Raw genomic sequence first — 13,846 nt, forward strand, 5'->3', positions numbered from 1 at the left:
TGTGAGGCATGCCAAAGCAGCGTCAGAAGCGTTAGCTAGACTTGGGGAGAGAAAGACCATTGCAGTCAGGTCAGACTTGCTTCATTCATACTGCTTACGGCCAAATGACCGTGTTCCTAATTCCAGTAGCATGTTGGTAATTGGGTCCCCAAGTTCATATTTAGTGTATTCTTCCTTATACCCCCTACCCCTCGTTACGTGACCCAAATCAATCATCCAACGCAGCAAGCTACGTTGACTACAGCTTTTAACGTCTGGACCAAAAAACCTTAGGATGCGTTCCAGAATCTAAGTTTCATGAACTGACTATGCTGCAAGGCAGGGTCCTTCAGGAAAGATACCGGATACATCGAAGCTGATGCAGACATGGCGCAGACAATAAGAGATGCACCATGTCTACCAAGACAATTCTCCACGACATGTTAGTGACTTTGGCCTCACTGAGATTATTATGGAATGAAGGAAAGAGCCTTGAAACGAGAGACTTGGGCCCTGTCCTGACTCTGTCACCAACAAGCCAAATGGCCTTCAGCAAGTCAACTGACCTGGCAGAGGACAGAAGAACTGATTTTTAAGAAATGTTCATGACAAATGCTGACTGCAGAGGGCCAAAGGAAAAAGATCATGTAGACAACTGTTGCTATACCATAATCCAGGGCTAGGAAAAGATCGATTTTATATATATAAAGAAAAATGAGCAGAAAAGCAAATTTCTTAAACTTTCCCAACACTTATGGGGCACCCACCGAGCGCGAGGTGCTCCTCCTGGCGGGCGCTGAGGATCAAGCAGTGGGACAAACCTGCCCCGCAGCTCAGGCCCTCGGAGGTGAACTGTGGCGGCCGCCTTTGGATCACAGGTCATTAGATCTTGAAACCAAGATTTACAAAACTTTCAACATTGTACAATATGTCTGCATTATTTTTCAGTAAAATGACTACAAATATGAAAACTATTTACAAAAATGTAAACAAAGAAGGGGGTTGAAGGCACGATGCAAAAATAAACGTTTGTATATTCAGAAAGCAACTCTTTTCATGAAAAACCTCTAAGGAAATTTATCACAAAATACTATTAACGGTCATCACTTGGTGATGGGACATGGTTTAGATTACTTTCTTTATTATATTTGATGCGTCCTCTCAATTTTCTACAGTGAGGTTGAGTGACTGGCTTTAACTGAAAGAATATATTAATAAAGGTCCCTAAAAGCCAAAACAACTTGGGGAAAGACAATGACAAGACCACTCAGAGAAGCAGAAACACTAGCTGCTTAGGAATCCAGGCAACTCCTTAGAAGAAAAGGCAATGGGAAAAGCAAAGGGGTTTCCTCTCCAGGCAGTGGGTTTTCAGCAGGGACGCGACGGAAGGGAGCGGATCCAGTCCCAACCAACCTGGCCCACAGGGGAGCAGAAAGGAGGCGCCGCTTCCTGCCCAGTTTTTTGAAGCACGAAGGGCGGGGCAGGAGGGCGGCTGGGCGGCTCCACGGCGCAACACTGCCACCTGCAGACCAGAGAAACCCATCGCCACCAACCCCAGCGAAAACTCCATCTTTTCCGCGGCCGTTCCGCGCAAAGACCTGGAGCTCGTGGCTCAGGAAGGCCGGCGGGAGGAAGATGAGGACCACGGAGAGGAAGAGAAGCGGCCAGAGCGGCCCCGGCAACCGGGCTGGGGCACCGCCGCCTTCCCGCTCCCTGCCCCGGCCCCGGAACCGTAGCCACAGCGGCAGGAAGTCCCTGTGCCCAGGAAGGACGCTCCCGGGGGCGGGGCTGCGCCCCGACAGGCGGGCGCTGGGTTGTCGCGCGGGCCCCGCTGTGAGGTGGCTGCCAGTCTCCCTGCCGGTGGCCCCTGGCGCTTGCCCTCCGGATCCTCTGGCGAACTGTGGACTGGAGATGTCCAGGTCCTGTCGTCTGACTGCCCGAGAAGCCCCGACGGCCCCCGCCCCCGCCCCACGTGCGGCAGCTGGACCAATCCCTTGTAATCTTCTACCCGCCCACACTCAGGCTGCGAATGCTCGCTGGTGCCCGTCCCCTGGCATGCTCACTGCCCTCCTCTCAGCCCTCAGTCCTCTGATCCCTCCCGGCGACCTCGGGGCCCACGAGGCTGACCCGGTCCGCCGGAGCCTCTCCGTCCTCAAGGATGTTCTCCTCCTCCCCACCCGAGCATCCCCCAGCGCTTGGTCATGCCCCGGGCATCAGGAAAGACCACGCCCCTCCTCGATGCCCATTTGTAACATTCTGCTCTCTCATCACCTCAAGGACATGCCCTGGTCGTCCAGCTCCCTCCCTCTAACGCCTCTGCACCCACAGCCTTCAGCCTCTTGGAAACCTCCAGCCTTCAGCCTCTTGGAAACCTCCAGCCCACCAACCCCACAGCCTTCCTCACCGTCCACTAGGCCCCTCCTTACCCAGCTTACCCAGGCCTATAAACTGTCCCCCTCAAGCACACCTCCTCTCCTCCTGTCTCCTTCCTCCCTAGTCTCCTGGCAGTGCCACCAAATGGACCGACTCTTTGCACCCTCCACATCTCTATCTTCTCTCTCCTCTACCTACAATAGCGTTCCACGAGCACTGGCAGCCACTCTTCTCATGGTGTTCGATGATAATTGGGAAAAGAGAAGAGATCACATAGGAACCCTCACCACTTCCCAGCAACGCTGGATCTGCTCTTGTGTTCTCTGCTGCCCCTCCATCGGAGGTGACCAGCTCTGATTTGAGGCCAGGCGCTTCACCGGGGTCTCATGTCCTTCCTCTTTCTCAAAGAGGAAACTTTTGTCACCTTGAACTTTTCTTCTGCAGCATTCCATCATCTACAAAGTGGGCAGAAACATGTCTGGAGTTTGGGAATTCAGCTTTCTGGAGCTGACCTTCTTTCCTGCTGAGGTGTAAGTGAGACCCCAGGGGGCCTCATTCCCCGAAGGGGCAAAGTGGAAATTGACTGAGTCCAGAGCCAGGGGTTCTACCATGAAGGAAGCCTAACCTGGCTCGGGCCTCACATGACCCTGTAGTTGAGGCTGTAAAGTGGACAGCCCTGCCCAGGGGCAGGGTGGAGCATGAGACCCAGATTCAGAGGGGTCTACAGATGTCAGCAGCGTAAGCTGAGGCCGAATCACCCAGGGAGCACCAGGTCCTGACCCAGAGAAGACAGACAAATATGCAAGTTTCACCAGCCACACACGTGGGTGATGCAGGTCACCTTCACCAGCTGGACCTGGGAGACAAGAGTCATCCTTCCCGCAGAGACCACGGAGGATACTGTGAGCGTCATAAGAATTTCCTAGACCCCCTCCCTTCCCACAACACCCAGGACACTTGTAAACCAAACATACTTCTTCCCCACTTTCAAAGGAGTAGGGAGGTCAGATGGAAATCTGAGAGACTGAGCGTTTTTACCAAAACAGACTGGGGTTGGTTCCAATGAACCCTTCACATGATAGCATCAGATTACAATTACCAGATTAGACATAAATTCAGTGGGTTTTTTCACCCCTTACTATCCAGTCCAGAGAGTAGGCACTCATGATGAATCCGACTGACCAGAGAGAATAAATTAACCAAGTGTCCATGCAGTCCCAGGAGCACGAGTGAAGCTGGGATCTGAGCACGTCATCCCCACCAGCTCCTCCCCTGCCCACCGTCTCATCAGTCCGTGTTAGAGGAGCTTGAGGCATCCTTGCCTTGTCCTCTCCTTTAACCCAGGACAACATTTCCCATCCCATAAATGGACCCCCAAAACAGAGCACAGGAGGAAGAGTGGACCAGACAGCCAGGCACACGGAGTACAGTAACTGATGAGAGTGGTCACTCAGGTGAGCAGGTCCTCCCCAAGGCCGTCATGGCGCTCCACACGTGATGCCAGGCTCCTTTCTCCTTTAACAACACAGGCCCCATTTTCCAGGGCCTGGCCCATGGAGCTTGGCTTCAGAAAATGGTTGTAGCGTTGCGTACTGCTGGAGAAAATCACAGAACCACATGATAGGGCCACTATGCTTTCATAGTCTTCGATGTCTCCTGGGATCTGGGTGCTGTACAGAATGCTTTCTTGGTGACTCTGGTCCCTCCCCTAGTCCCTTCTGAGGGCATCTCAAGACTTCCCCTCTCTCCTTGCCTTGCATCCTCTACCCTACACCTATCCCTTAACCCTTAGCCAAAGGGCATTCCCCTTCTCAGGTGAGATCCAAGCAGGCAGGCAGGGGGAGGGACAAGGGCCTCAGTGCTGGAAAGAGATGTGGGATTCTGCTCTTCTGCTCATCCTCACTGAGTCACTCAGCTCAGGCAACAGCCCAGCTGGAAGGGCCAGGACAGATGGGAACACACATCTCTCCACCTTGCTCTCTTTCTGTGACCAGAAGTTGATTTAAAACACCAAAGCTGGTTAGCAGCGAAACTGAAACTTAATCCATCTGACTCAAGAGAAAGTGAAACAAACAAAGGAGTGGAAACTAAGAGACAGGATGTCCTGTGCGAGGCCGCGCACAGAGATGGAATTGTGATTCTCAATACATGTGCTTGTCTCTGAGGGAAGGATGACTCTCGTCTCCCAGGTCCAGCTGGTGAAGTTGACCTGTACCACCCATGGGTGGGGCTGGTGAAACTTGCATTTTTTCTCTCCCTTGTTGGTCAGGACCTGGTGCTCCCCAGGCTGTCTCGGCCTCAGCTCACTCTGCTGGCATCTGCAGACCCCTCTGAATCTGGGTCTCATCCTCCATCCCGCCCCTGGGCAGGGCCATCCACTCCACAGCCTCAGCTGCAGGGCCCCCTAGCCCCTTGCCTGCTTAGGCTTCCTTCAGGAACCCCTGGCTCTGGACTCAGCCACTTTCCACATCCCTCCCTCGGGGAATGAAGCCTCCTGAAGCTTCACTCGCACCCTAGCAGGAAGCAGGATCAGCTCCAGAAAGCTAAATCCCCAAACTCCAGCCACCCCTCTGCCCAAAGACGCTACTGGGTCATTCTGCAGAGTGAACTCCTGTGAGTCCCAAATATGAACAGGGACAAAATCCTCTCTTCCGCTTCTCTGACATATCTCGCTTGTCTGAGACGAGGTCCATAGAGGGGAGACTGAGGCTTGAGAGCCTTACCTCCATCTGCCACTGCCTCTGTGTGTCTGTCTTCTACTCCCGTGAGGTTGGAACAGAATATTCTTTTCTTTTGCTTGTCCTTCATGCTGACACAAGGCTTCCCATGGTAAAGCCAGATCACAAAGCCAAGGCTTTAGGATTTGCATTTTCTTTTTAGGAAAGAGAGATTAGCTAACTGATAAAGAAACATAAAACAGAAGGGACTACCAAATACAAACCCTCACACCATCATCAACAGGACAAGAGCTATAAAAATAAACTGAATTGAAGGAGAGACTTTATGTTTTAAAAAGAGTCCTAGGAGACGCTGTATCAGCAGTTTTAACGTGAGTGCCCAGAGAGCTTCACTCCGGAGCAATCTGCCCCCGTCATTGTCTGGTAACTGTTAAGCATAGTTGGGCGACCGAGACGCACTCTCATGAAGCTTGCTATGTGTTCTAGGAGTTATGGGCCAAGCTTGGGCACGGGTTCATGTCTGTGGCAGTGCAGAAGTGTCTTGGGAGCTGCGCAAACTTTTTTTTACACTCTCATATTTATCAGATAATATATGAAAAGGCCAGCTCTTGAGAAAGGCTCAACAGTGTAATCTCTAAAAAGAAATACTTTTCTCATTACCAGGGTGAGCGCATTCTACGTTATTGGAAAACAGAATGAAAGTACAACTGTCCTGATTATAAAACCATGGGAAAGAAAATGTTTGCCTGAAAACTTCCCATTCTGGGAAAAGTGCCTTCAGTGCCCTTCCTACTGAAGTGTGAATACAGGTTCCTGCCTGTGTCCTGAACAAAGCATTTCTTTCCTCCCTAGCTATATGGGCTCAGTCTGTCAGGACAGTGAGAGCACTCTGGCACCCTGCAACCTTTTCGTGGGCTCCTGACTCCTCCAGCTGGCAGCCGCTAACAAGGAAAGCAATGAGGCCACCAAACCGCTTTGGAGAGCTCCCGGGTGCTTGCAGTGCTCTGAGAAGGGACAGTTTCAGTCACCATGTGGGTATGTGCCCGGACTGCCATCTGTGCAGATGAGGAAACCAAGGCACAGGGAGATTTAAGGAATGCGCCTGATGCCATGTAGACAGAGAGATTCCTAAATGAATTCACGACAGTACTGCTGCCCACTCCAGGTGTCCTTACGACTGACTGGCTGACATCTGCCGCTTTCTCCCTCTCGTTTATCATGGATATGTCATTTAAAATAGCAATAACATCATTGAATGATTTAGAAGGAAAACAAGGCAGGGCAAGGCGCTCCTGTGGCTTTCCTCCCCATGCCTAGAAAGCTGCAGGAGTTACTGTGGGGCCCACACGCACTGCAGAACGGCTGGCGATTTGAAGGTAGATTCTCCAGTGACAATCCCCTGCGCTGCCCCCTCGCCAACCTGCAGGGAAGCAACGACAGGTCTCAGGTGGCCCTTTAATCAGCATTCAGCAGTATTAATGAACCTCTCTCAATAGGTGTTTGCTCCTCTTGTAGGAGCTGGTAATTTAGCACTTAGCTGGGGAATGAGAGAATACCAACCAACCAACGAATAAATAAGTGAGTGTGGTCAGTGTTCGGAGGAAAATAACCCATGTCCTAGGCCAGAAACCAATGACTTTACACAGAGTGGTCAGGGAGAGCCTCTCTGAGAAGGCAACAAGGGAGCAGAAACCCTAAGGTTGAGAAGGAAGCAGCCACGTAAAGGTCTGAGGGTAGACTCTTTCAGGCCAGGGGACCTGTGATTACCAATGTCCTAAGGAGGGAATAAGCTGGGCGTGTGCAGGGAACAGAAGTAGGCCAGAGTTACTGCAGCGAAGGCAAGACATGGTGAGATTGCCTGGATATTAAAAACCAGCAGTAGGCAAGCACAGAAGGGGATGGATACAGGATGCATTCAGAAGATTGAATCAAGAGGACTTGTTGGATGGCAGCGCAAGCGAACGAAATGCAGCGCACCTAAGAGGTGTGCTTGGGACACGTTAAGTCTGATGACTCCTTGTCACTCGAACAAAGAGAGAGACAAATCTGCATCTCAGGGGACAGGTTGATGCAAGACATAGGACTGTGGGAGGTCACGTTATATACGTGCTACATGATGGCAAAATGGAGGAAATAACCCAGGGAGAGAGTGTAGCGTGAGAAGGGGCCCTGGAGACTTCATGTGGAAAGGGAGGGGTAAGCAGTGGACACTGAGAAGGAGTGGAGTGGCCACTGTGGTTGGAGGAACATCACCTGGAGAGGATATTGTCAAATATCCAAAGATTAAAAATAAAACAGAGGCAGGGAAGGAGGGAAATAAGGAAGGGGAGAGGGAGGGAGGGACGGCTTCAGAAAGGAGGGAATTGTCAAATGTACCAAAGGCCTCTGAGAGATGTAGTAAGTTGAGGATGGGAACGTAATCCTAGGAGTAGGCAATATGAAGGTCGCTGGTATTTTTGACAAAATCGGGCTTCTTTCAGGGGGACAGGCTGTTAGAAGCTCAAGTGAAGTGGTTAGCAAGGAGCATGGTTATGGAACAAGGGGAGACAGACCTGCTGTTTGGAGCATCAGGGACATGTGGCAGTAACTTGGAAGTTAATGGGATATGGGAGGACTTTATGTTTTACTTCATTTTGTATAAAGGGTGAGAAATAGGAGCATATTTGTAGATAATAGAATGACCCTGAAAGAAATTGGGAACATGGCAATTCAGGACAAAGGAATGATCATTGCAAAGGCCCACCTCTCCAGAAGATGGGCAAGGGATCCAGCTGAAGAGCCTGGCCTCATAGGATTAGGTCACTTCCTTCAGAGGAACAGAAGAGAACAGAAGCGCAGAGCCAGCGTTGCTGGGAAGTGGTGAGAGTTCCCACGTGATCTATTCTCTTTTCCCAATTATCACTGAACACCATGAGAAGAGTGGCTGCCAGTGCGCGTGGAACGCTATTGTAGGTAGAGGAGAGAGAAGATAGAAATGTGGAGGCTGCAGAGGGTTGGTCCATTTGGTGGTACTGCCAGGAGAGTAGGGAGGAGGGAGAGAGGAGGAGAGGAGGTGTGTTTGAGGGGGACAGTTTATAGGCCTGGGTAAGCTGGGTAAGGAGGGGCCTAGTGGACGGTGAGGAAATCTGTGGGGTCAGTGGGCCAGTGGTTTCCAAGAGGCTGAAGGCTGTGGGTGCAGAGGCGTTAGAGGGAGGGAGCTGGACGACCAAGGATCTAGGAGGGGCGTGGTCTTTCCTGATGCCCGGGGCATGACCTGGTGCTGGGGGATGCTCGGGTGGGGAGGAGGAGAACATCCTTGAGGAGGGAGAGGCTCCGGTGGACCGGGTCAGCCTCGTGGGCCCCGAGGTCTCCGGGAGTGATCAGAGGAGCGAGGGATGAGAGGCGGACAGTGACCATGATGTGGATTAAGGCTGCCCCAGCCAGAGAAGCCCAAGGTGACCTGGCCTGCATGCCAAACTATGTGACCCAGTGGACTTTTTTTATGGTATGAATTAGGACTGCCCCAGGGAGAGAAGCCCAGGGCATCCTCACCTACATGCCGATGTATATGGCCAGATTCGTATCTAAAGTTATATGACCGCACAATAACCAGACCCCATCTGCACTGAAATCATTTAATGACTTTTTACATCATCTTTTCTGTTCTCCAGTAAAAATAAGTCACGTACCCATGCCTTATAAAATTAGCCCTAACCCTCAACTCGGGGCAGCAGCAGGAGCTCTGACTGCCCGTGGGTCTTGTCCCCACACACCAGCTCTGCCTGCCCATGGGTCCTGTCCCCATGCCAGCGGGGGCAGCAGAAGCGGCGGCAGCAGAAGCTCTGACTGCCCATGGGTCCTGTCCCCATGCTATTCCACACTATTCTCTAAATAAAAGAGCACTACTGCCAGATCTTGAGAATCTAAGAAATCTTTCTTTTGACTCCTCGGCTCACCGACCCCGCATCAACCATGCCAGGGGACAGGCACCAGTGAGCATTCCCTGCCTGGGGGTGGGCAGGAGGAGGAGGACAGGGGATTGGTCCAGCTCCCGCGCGTGAGGCAAGGGCGGTGGGGGGGAGGGGACGGTGACGGGGGGGTGGGGGGGGGGCAGTCGGGCGACAGGACGTGGCCATCCCCGGTCCACAGTTCGCAAGAGGATCCGGAGGGCAAGCGCCAGCGGCCACCGGCAGGGAGACTGACAGCCGCCTCTCGGGGCGCCCTGCGCCGGCCCAGAGCCCGGCTGTGGGGGCGCAGCCGCGCCCCCGGGACCCTCCTTCCTGGGCGCAGGGACTTCCTGCCGCCGTGGCTACGGTTCCGGGCCGGGGCCGGGGCCGGGGCAGGGAGCGGGAAGGCGGCGGTGCCCCAGCCCGGTTGCCGGGGCCGCTCTGGCCGCTTCTCTTCCTTTCCGTGGTCCTCATCTCCCTCCCGCCGACCTTCCTGAGCCACGAGCTCCAGGTCGTTTCGCGGAATGACCACGGAAAAGATGGAGTTTTCGCTGGGGTTGGTGGCGTTGGGTTTCTCTGGTCTGCAGGTGGCAGTGTTGCGCCGTGCAGCCGAACAGCCGCCCTCTTGCCCCGCCCTTCGTGCTTGAAAAAACTGGTCTGAGACTTCTCCGCTAAAGAGGCGGCTTCTTTCTGCGTCTGCGCCGGCTGGGCCCCTCTCGGGCGGGCTGCTGCCTTCAGCTCGCCCCCTTCGGAAAATTCCCTGCCTGGCGACAAGGCCCTTTTGCTTTTCCAGTTGGCCTTTCTCCTGCGGAGCTGCTTAGGTTCCTTAGCATCTTGTATTTGTGCTTCTCCGAATCGTCTTGTCATGGTCTCTCCCTAGGTTGTCCTGGGTTTATGGACCTGGGTTTTATATCTGGTAAAATGTGTTCTCTCATTGTAGAAGTCACTCCCCCTGAGTATAGAAAACCTGGAAGACAGAAAGTGTAATGAAGACAGCTAATCACTCACAATCCCATTCCCCAGCCATGACCCTTAAGAATATTTTGTGATAAGTTTCCTTAGCGGTTTTTCATTCCTAAAGGTGAACTTCAAACATGAGGATCATATTGCATCGTGAATATGTTAAGTGAAATAAGCCAGACAGACAAAGAGGAAGTCTGTATGACTCCACTCACAGGTGGAAGTTACCATATAGACAAAGAGAACTGATTGGTGGTTACCAGGGGAAAGGGGGGGAGAGGCCACAAAGGGTGAAGGGGTGCACCTACAACACAACTAACAATAATGTACAACTGAAATTTCACAGGGTTTTAAACGATCATAATCTTAATAAAAGGAAAAGAAAAAAGAAAACTTCCCACAATGAATCCCTGGTGCTGCCGTAACTTTACCGGTAAAACGTACCAAATGCGGACAGAAGAATTAGTAAGCAAACTTCACAAACGCTTTCAAAAAATAGAAGTAGAGGGAACACTTCCAAACTCTGGGGCCAGTATCGCCCTGATACCAAAACCAGACAAAGACCTTACAGGCAAAGGAAAGCAAATACTAATACCGCTTACGAAAACAGACACAAAGATCTTTAACCAAAGTGCGTCCAATCACGTCGCCTTCGTCTGTCCGGGCTGCTGTGGCAGGATACCACAGACTGAGCGGCTTAAACAACAAGCGTGCATTTCTCACAGTTCCGGAGGCTGGGAAGTCCAAGATCAAAGTGCCAGCAGATTGGGCGTGTGTGGAGGGCCACTGCCTGGTTCACAGGAGGTCGGCTTCTTGCTGTGTCCTCAGGTGATGAAGGGATGAGAGAGCTCTCTGGGGTCTCTTTGATAAGGGCACTAATCCTAGTCCTGAGGGCTCCACCTGCCCGCCCTCATCACCTTCTGAAGGCCCCACCTCCTGAGACCATCACACTGGGGACCAGGATTTCAACATCTGGATTTCGGGGGAGACACAGACATTCAGGCTATAGCACACGTCTCATCAGAGCCAGCGTCCCTGTCCTGTTCAAACAGAGGATCCAAGCTCCGACTGAGGAACAGGAGGCGAAAGAACAAACCGCTCCTCCAACCCACTGTGGAGGCCTTCTCGACTCAATTCCTGAACCTCACATAGCTCTGTAATTTTGTTTTTTCTCTGAAAGGATTCGGCTGGTGATGAAAACAGCCCATCTTGTCTAAGAGGAGGGACTGAAAAATAATGACAATAGACCCCAGTTGTCCTTGCTTCAACCCAGTGCTTCCTTTACCTCTTTTCCTCTTCTTTTACTTCCCCCAACTCTTTTGTTACCTCTCCCCACTCCCAAAACTTGACAGACAAGAGAAACGAAAACAGCTCTCCAAAAACTGTTCCGACATCTGCTGGAATGAGCTTGCACTAAGCATCTGAGCAAGAGAGGAAAAAGCGGAACAAATTCCCAACTCTTCCAACCGAACATTTGTAGAAGCTAAAGAAACTGCGACCTGGGAAATCCGTCGGTCACACCGCTCTCTCTTCTCCTTTCCCAGAAAAAGTGCAGTTCTGTTTCAGCTCAGAGGTGATCCACATCAGCTGATAAAGCCTTTAACCTCTATTGGAATCATTTTAGCTACATTTTTTTCTAGACAAGTTGGGCCACTAACTTGACCGCAATTTTCTAGCAGCCAAAGCAAAGAGTGCCCCAGGATCGCTTGTGTAAACTACAGTCCCCAGTGGGTCAACAGGAACCATTTTCTCAAGGCCAGCAGCAGTGTTGGCGGCAATGAGATTCAAGGGAAATCTGTCCCTTGAGTCATCCTAGGGTTCATATTAAACAGACATCCTCAGCAGACCTCTCTAAGTAGCAGTTTGCTTTCTCATCTGTTAAAGGGGGGAATTAGAGTAACCTACCTGATCAGGTTTCTGTCCTGAATGAGACCACCGTCCATATAAAGGACCTAGCAGAGTGCCTGGCACACAGTACGTCCGCAATAAATCTTAGCCTCGTGACTTTGTAACAGGTAAGAGCACAAGCCGTGCAATCCTGATTTCAGGGGGAGTAAAGCATTTCCCTACATCCTTACAATGCAAACAGAGGGGGCCTGTGCCAAGATAACACAACCCAAGATGCCATCAGGAAGCACACAGGGAAAACTACGATCTGCTGTCTGGAAAAGATATATCACGGGACACTCACTGATCTGACGAAAGGGACTCAAATTTCTAGAGGTGGCTCTTCAGTGATGCTGCGGTCCGGGCGCTTATCTGACTTTTCAGTTGGGATACAGTCTACTCTATTCAAAGAGGGAGGAAAAATACATTGGCTTTAAAACAGACAAAAGTTTCTCTTTCCAATAATCCTTTGATTAAGACCAGGGCTGGTCTAGTAGCTTGACAGTGTCGGCGACCTAAGCTTACAGATGACTTTTTAGTGTCTGCTACTCCTGAAGAGGGCCAAGTCTATTCACATTTATAATTCCTTCCTCGCCAGCCCTCCTTTCACGTCTGGGAGACTGAGCACAGAGGAAATCTTGGAGCTCGTGTAGATCAGTCAGTAGCTTTCAAAGTCTTTGTTAAAGTAAAAGAAACCTTTCCTGGAAAAAGATTCCAATACATAAGAGAGGAAAGAAGAGTTCCCTTAACTTGGAACAGGGGCTCTCTCACCACACCCTTTCCTGGATGCGCCTCCCTGTTCAACCAATAACTTAGCCTGACTCTTCTTCTTAAAACTGAGGAAACAGCAGGCCCAGAGGAGGTAAGTGACTGAGAGAGTGAAACCATGAGGGCTGGTAGAGCTGAACTGGCAGGGCAGTTGTCTTGAGCCCCGGCCCAAGGCCCTCCGCAAGACCCTACAGGAAGAAAAAATTAGCGAAGAACTGTGTCCCCAACCAAACGACGTCTTTGTGGTAGAGAAGAGGTCCATATAAAGGAGTTTATTGGTGCCCAGTATTGCTTAAAGTGAAACTGTTTCGGAAAGAAATATGTGACTTTTTTTCAGTGATGTGAGGCATGTCAAAGCAGCGTGAGAAGCGTTAGCTAGACTTGGGGAGAGAAAGACCATTGCAGTCAGGTCAGACTTGCTTCATTCATACTGCTTACGGCCAAATGACCGTGTTCCTAATTCCAGTAGCATGTTGGTAATTGGGTCCCCAAGTTCATATTTAGTGTATTCTTCCTTATACCCCCTACACCTCATTACGTGACCCAAATCAATAATCCAACGCAGCAAGCTTGGTTGACTATAGCTTTTAACGTCTGTACCAAAAAACCTTAGGATGCATTCCAAAATCTAAGTTTCATGAACTGACTATGCTGCAAGGCAGGGTCCTTCAGGAAAGATACCCGATATCTCGAAGCTGATGAAAACATGGCGCAGACAATAAAAGATGCACCATCTCTACCAAGACAATTCTGCATGACATCTTAGTCACTTTGGCCTCACTGAGATTATTATGGAGTGAAGGAAAGAGCCTTGAAACTGGAGAGACTTGGGCTCTGTCCTGACTCTGTCACCAACAAGCCAAATGGCCTTCAGCAAGTCAACTGACCTGGCAGAGGACAGAAGAACTGATTTTTAAGAAATGTTCATGACAAATGCTGACTGCAGAGGGCCAAAGGAAAAGGATCATGTAGAAAACTGTTGCTATACCATAATCCAGGGCTAGGAAAAGATCGATTTTATATATATAAAGAAAAATGAGCAGAAAAGCAAATTTCTTAAACCTTCCCAACCTTTATGGGCCACCCACCGAGCGCTAGGTGCTCCTCTGGCCACTGTGGATCAAGCAGTACGACAAACCTGCCTCAAAGCTCCTGCCCTCGGAGGTGAACTGCGGCGGTCGCCTTTGGATCACAGGTCATTAGATCTTGAAACCAAGATTTACAAAACTTTCAACATTGTACAATATGTCTGCATTATTTTTCAGTAAAATGACT

General features: G+C 50.9%; 1 long non-coding RNA gene across 1 annotated transcript; it reads left to right on the forward strand.

Annotated features, from left to right (window-relative positions):
* The first annotated feature begins 234 nt into the window (after nt 1–234).
* Nucleotides 235–11,260, forward strand: LOC138921828 (uncharacterized). The gene is made up of 2 exons (XR_011434714.1): nt 235–857; nt 10,263–11,260. It is a non-coding gene; the product is annotated as an uncharacterized lncRNA (long non-coding RNA).
* The last annotated feature ends 2,586 nt before the right edge of the window (nt 11,261–13,846 follow it).

This window comes from Equus caballus, chromosome X (genome assembly GCF_041296265.1).
Source record: "Equus caballus isolate H_3958 breed thoroughbred chromosome X, TB-T2T, whole genome shotgun sequence".
Classification (NCBI taxonomy): domain Eukaryota; kingdom Metazoa; phylum Chordata; class Mammalia; order Perissodactyla; family Equidae; genus Equus; species Equus caballus.